Consider the following 6,502-nt stretch of genomic DNA (forward strand, 5'->3'; position numbering starts at 1 on the left):
AAATTTCATGTACAATAATATCTGACAAGTATGTTATTATAAAGCAAAGAAGAATAGTGAAATTATTCAAAATATTATTGGGGTGTTGAAAGTTTTTTCCTCCCCTGACGTCAAGATAGTTTTTCCACACTAACTAATTCTCTGATTCTCCAACACCAGCTAGGTGTCTAGCAACTCAATTCAATTCTGACACTAACCATCCAGAGGTAGCCCGGATCTCCCAGGTTAAGACCTCAGATTCTGGCTGCAAATGGGGTGCCCAGTCCTCCCCCACTGCCTCCCAGCCAACTACAAATTCAGGAGTTCCCATGATCCATGCCTCTCAGGCTCAATAATTTGCTAGAAGAACTCACAAAATTCAGGAAAGCACTTCAGTTACTATTACTGGCTTATTATAAAGAATACAACCCAGGAAGGGCCAAAGGGGAAAGACGCATAGAGAGGGCGAAGCATGGGCAAAGAGATGCAGAGCTTCCATGCCCTCTCCGGGCATGCCACCCTCCCAGCACCTCCATATGTTCAACAACTCAGAAGCTCAACAATTCAGGGATTTTATGAAGGTTCCATTACCTAGACATGATTGAGTCAATCACTGGCCATTGGTGACTGAACTCAATCTGCAGTCGCTCTCCCATCCCCAAGAGGCCAGAAGGTGGGGCTGACAGTCCCAAGACTCATTTTTTTTTTTTTTTTTTTTGGTGGTATGCAGGCCTCTCACTGTTGTGGCCTCTCCTGTTGCGGAGCACAGGCTCCCAGTCCCAAGACTCTAATCACTGCTTGGTCTTTTTGGAGACCAGGCCCCCTCCTGAAGCTACCTAGAGGCCCCTCAGCCAACAGTCATCTCACTAGCATACCAAAAACACTTTTATCACTCAGAGACATTCCAAGGAATATTGTCTTTTAGGAATTTTTAGGGTCTTCGTTGCTGTGCGCGGGCTTTCTCTAGTTGCGGCAAGCAGGGTCTACTCTTCGTTGCGGTGCGCGGGCTTCTCATTGCGGTGGCTTCTCTTGTTGCGGAGCACAGGCTCTAGGTATGCGGGCTTCAGTAGTTGTGGCTCGTGGGCTCTAGAGCGCAGGCTCAGTAGTTGTGGCGCACGGGCTCAGTTGCTCCGCGGCACGTGGGATCTTCCCTGACCAGGGATCGTACCCGTGTCCCCTGCATTGGCAGATGGATTTTTAACCACGGAGCCACCAGAGAAGTCCCCCCAGGGCAGTTTTATGACCATGAAGAAGATGGAAAGTTGACACCAAGATGGGTCTTATCTTCCATTAGTTTTGCCCATATATATATCCTAGTCACTTTCCCACAACTTATCACCCCTAGCCTAAAACTTTTTCTTTTGTCACATTGCATCTCCACAATTTATTGTTCTTTGTTAAAAAGGTAGATAAGCAAAAAAAAAAAAAAAAAAAAAAAAAAAAAAAAAAGGTATATAAGCATATAAGCTCTCAGGCCTATCTACTTCTTTGGGTCTTCACTTTTCTATGAAGGCCTCCATATGCATACTTAATAATAAAACTTTTTCCCTGTTACTCTGTCTTTATCAGTCTAATTTGCAGGGCCCCATGCACTGAACATAAGAGGGTAGAAGAAAGAAAGGTGTGTTTTTTTCCCTCTCCTACACCAGGCATTAATGACAAAGACCAAATACTTTTTATTAAACCACAGTGTTATTGCTTAAAATATATAAAATTTAGGTCCTTTTCTGATATATTACTATAAAATAAATTCCAAATAGATCTTAGGAAAAATAGAAGAAAATTGAAATGAACTTTATTTGAGTAAGCCATCTGGGGTAGATCTGTGAAACTCATCAAACTTCTCCTCTGAAAAGTGTTACTCCATGTTATAAATTGAATTGTGTCCCCCCAAAAATATATTTTGGTGTCCTAACCCCTACCCCTGTATCTCAGAATATGACTGACTGGGAAGACAGAGTCTTTACCAAGGTAATCAAGTTAAAATCAGGTAGGGACTTCCCTGGTGGCGCAGTGGTTAAGAATCTGCCTGCCAATGCAGGGGACACGGGTTGGATCCCTGGTCTGGGAAGATCCCACATGCCGCGGAGCAGCTAAGCCAGTGCACCACAACTACTGAGCCCGTGTGCCACAACTACTGAAGCCCGCGCGCCTAGAGCCCGTGCTCCACAACAAGAGAAGCCATTGCAAGGAGAAGCCCACAAACTGCAACGAAGAGTAGTCCCTGCTTGCCGCAAGGAGGGAAAGCTCCCGTGCAGCAATGAAGGCCCAATGTGGCCAAAAATAAATAAATCAATAAAATTTTTTTTAAAGTGAGGTAATGAGAATGGGCCTAATCCAGTATGACTGGTGTCCGTATACTAAAAGGGGAAGTTTGGACACAGACACACAGGGAGAATGCCATGTGGACACAAAGGCAGAGTGATGCTTCTACAAATCAAGGAACACCAAAAGTTGCCAGAGAGCCACCAGAAGCTAGAAGAGAGGCCTGGAACAGAGCCACCCTCACAGCCCCCGGAAGGAACCAACCTTGCCTTTACCCTGATCTTGGACTTCTGGCCTCCAGAACTGTGAGATGATCAAGGCCTATTGTTTAAGCCACCCAGTGTGTAGTGTTTTGCTACAAAAGCCCCAGGAAACTAACAAACTCCCCTGCCCCTGGCAGTAAGCCCTCGTGGCAATGTTTACAAGTTAGTCAAAATTCAAGGGAAGGTAATAGGGGCTACCCTAGTTCTTTTAAGCAGAATGGGTTGAATACAAGGAAATAAAGACAGAGACTGTCAGGAAGGGTTGGAGGAGAGGGCCCTGGGCTACATCTCTGGGAAAGTCTCTCAGAACAGCACTGCCAAAGCACCCTTACCGGGTAGCCATTATCTCCTACAATCATGAAAGCAGGAACTAGGGAGCTCCCACACCCCAGCCCACAGCATGTGGCTGCAGCAGCACACAGACTTAACTGCTGTGGTAGTCAGTTTCATTAGAGGCTCAAAGAGCCATAAATCCTAGTGTTCATATTCTCTGTAGGTCCCTCCCTTTCAGTCTGGCCTAGTGAGGTGCTTTACCCGGAAGAATACAGTGGAAATGATGCTAGGATGGTTCCAGACCTAAGCTTAAGAAGGCCTGGCTGCTCCATTTTTGTACCCTGGGGAACCTTGGGCTGCCATAGAACAAGTCAGGCTGCCCTGTTGGAGAGAAACTTGTGAAATAGACCCCATGGAGAGGGAGAGTCCTGCCATCCCACTTCCCAGCCGACACTTCAGCTTGATGCAGTGACCGATGCCCAATGACCACAGCAAGGTCAGTGATTCCAACTCAGCCCAGGCATGAGCAAATGCAATGGCTGGCTTTTAAAACTGGGGCAAAAGACATGGAAACAACCTAAATGTCCATCGACAGATGAATGGATAAAGAAGATGTGGCCCATATATACAATGGAATATTACTCAGCCATGAAAAAGAATGAAATAATGTCATTTGCAGCAACATGGATGGACCTAGAGATGATCATACTAAGTGAAGTCAGAAAGAGAAAGACAAATACCGTATGATATCACTTATATATGGAATCTAAAATACAACACAAATCAACACGACTGTGAAACAAAAACAGACTCACAGATACAGAGAACAGACTTGTGGTTGCCAAGGGGGGCGGGTAGCGGAGGGAAGGATTGGGAGTTTGGGATTAGCGGATGAAAACTATTATATATAGGATGGATAAACAACAAGGTCCTGCTTACAGCACAGGGACCTATATTCAATATCCTGTGACAAACCAAAATGGAAAAGAATATGAAAAAGAATGTATATGTGGGGACTTGCCTGGTGGTGTAGTGGTTAAGAATCCACCTTCCAATGCAGGAGATATGGGTTTGATCCCTAGTCCGGGAAGATCCCACATGCCGCGGAGCAACTAAGCCCGTGTGCCACAACTACTGAGCCTGCGCTCTAGAGCCCGAGAGCCACAACTACTGAGCCTACGCTCTAGAGCCCGCGTGCCTCAACTACTGAGCCCATGCCCCGCAACTACTGAAGCCCAAGCGCTCTAGGGCCCGTGCTCTGCAACAAGAGAAGCCACGGCAATGGGAAGCCCGCGCACCGCAATGAAGAGTAGCCCACGCTTGCTGCAACTAGAGAAAGCCCGCGTGCAGCAACAAAGACCCAACACAGACAAAAATAAATACAATTTAAAAAAATAGAGGTAAATTAACCTGCTGATATTCAGCCAGTAGACCATAATATGGAAAAAAAAAGAATGTATATATGTATAACTGAGTCACTTTGATATAGAGCAGAAATTAACATATTATAAAACAATGATACTTCAAATAAATAAATTGTGGCAAAATACGCATAATATACAATTTACAATTTTAACCTTTTTTTTGTTTTTTAATTTGGCTGCGTTGGGTCTTCGTTGCTGTGCACGGACTTTCTCTAGTTGTGGTGAGCGGGGGCTACTCTTCGTTGCGGTGCGCAGGCTTCTCCTTGGAATGGCTTCTCTTTGTTGCAGAGCGCAGGCTCAGTAGTTGTGGCGCACGGGCTTAGTTGCTCGGCAGCACGTGGGATCTTCCCGGACCAGGTATCGAACCCCTGTAACCTGAACTGGCAGATGGATTCTTAACCACTGCGCCACCAGGGAAGCCCTCCCCTGTTTTCTTTTTTCTTCTTTTTTTTTTTTTTGCGGTACGCGGGCCTCTCACCGCTGCAGCCTCTCCCGTTGCGGAGCACAGGCTCCGGACGCGCCGGCTCAGCGGCCACGGCTCACAGGCCCAGCGGCTCCGCGGCATGTGGGATCTTCCCGGACCGGGGCACGAACCCGTGTCCCCTGCATCGGCAGGCGGACTCTCAACCACTGCGCCACCAGGGAAGCCCTCCCTGTTTTCTTTTAAGAGTTTAATAGAATGCGCTCTGCGGCCCTTCCCCCAACCCCGATATGTCTATTGCTTCAACAGCGTTTGAATTCAACAGACCCAGGGACACCCCTTTTCTCCAGCCTCCCACCAGCCTCCAACCTTTTTTCCAGTCGCACTCAGCCACTCAGCTATCCTCGCTCAATGGGACCAGCCAACACCATTTTGGGGGCTTAACTCCCTATTACCGATCAACCATGAGCTCCCAGATTCGTCAGAATTATTCCACCGAGGTGGAGGCCGCCGTCAACCGCCTGGTCAACATGCATCTGCGGGCCTACTACACCTACCTCTCTCTGGCGTGGTCCACTTTTTCTGCGAATTGGCCGAGGAGAAGCTCGAGGGCGCCGAGCGTCTCTCGAAAATGCAAAACCAGCATGGCGGCTGTGCCCTCTTCCAGGACGTGCAGAAGCTGTCCCAAGATGAGTAGGGTAAAAGCCAGGACGCTGTGGAAGCCGCTGTGTTCACGGAGAAGAACCTGAACCAGGCCCTTGTGGATCTACATGTCCTGGGTTCTGCCCATGCAGACCCCCACCTCTGCGACTTCCTGGAGCCACTTCCTAGATGAGCAGGTGAAATTCATCAAGAAGATAGGCGATCGATCACCTGATCGACCTCCGCAAGCTGGCTGGTCCCCAGGCTGGGCTGGGCGAGTATCCCTTCCAAAGGCTCACCCTCAAGCATGGCTAGGAGCCTGCAGAGCCCAGCAGCCTTTGAGGAGCCCCTCTGGTGTCAGGGCTTCTGCCTGAAGCCCCTCTCTGCAGCCAGTAGGCAGCTTGTTAACCACACTGGAGCCCTCTCCCCAGCCATGGACCAAATGGAAACAATAAAGCTTTTTGCAGAAAAAAAAAAAAAAAAGAGTTTTATAGTTTTAGCTCTTACATTTAGGTCTTTAATTTTGAGTCCATTTTTGTATACGGTGTCAGATAAGGCTCCAACTTTGTTCTTTTGCACATGGACATCCAGTTTTCCTAACACCATTTGTTGAAAAGACTGTCCTTTCCCCCACTGAACGGTCTCGGCAACCTTTCATACCAGGGTTTATTTCTGGGCTCTCTATTCTATTCCATTGTTCCATATGTCTGCCTTTATGCCAGTACCACACTGTTTCGATTACTGTAGATTTATAATAACTTTTGAAATCTGGAAGTGTGAGATCTCAAACTTTGTTCCTCTTTTTCAAGGTTGTTTTGGCTATTCAGTGTCCCTTGAGATTCCATATGAATTTTAGGTTGGATTTTTCTATTTTGATTTAAAAAATCACTGGATTTTGATAGGAATTGCATCAAATCCGTAGATCGCTTTGGATAGTATGGACATCTTAACGTTATTGTCCTCCAAGCCAAGTTTACGAGATGTTAACAAATTTTAATTACATGTGTGGCTCACAGTACTGGCTTAAACGTTCCTCAAAACACCACATTAGGGCTTCCCTGGTGGCGCTGTGGTTGAGAGTCCGCCTGCCGATGCAGGGGACGCGGGTTCGTGCCCCGGTCCGGGAAGATCCCACGTGCCGCGGAGCGGCTGGGCCCGTGAGCCGTGGCCGCTGCGCCTGCGCGTCCGGAGCCTGTGCTCCGCAACGGGAGAGACCACAGCAGTGAGAGGCCTGC

The 6,502-nt window shown here is 47.6% G+C and overlaps 1 pseudogene; it reads left to right on the forward strand.

Annotated features, from left to right (window-relative positions):
• Window positions 1–5,073: 5,073 nt before the first annotated feature.
• On the forward strand, window positions 5,074–5,582 carry LOC131745613 (ferritin light chain pseudogene; annotated as a pseudogene).
• Window positions 5,583–6,502: the final 920 nt, after the last annotated feature.

This window comes from Kogia breviceps, chromosome 18 (assembly GCF_026419965.1).
Source record: "Kogia breviceps isolate mKogBre1 chromosome 18, mKogBre1 haplotype 1, whole genome shotgun sequence".
In the NCBI taxonomy this organism is placed as follows: domain Eukaryota; kingdom Metazoa; phylum Chordata; class Mammalia; order Artiodactyla; family Physeteridae; genus Kogia; species Kogia breviceps.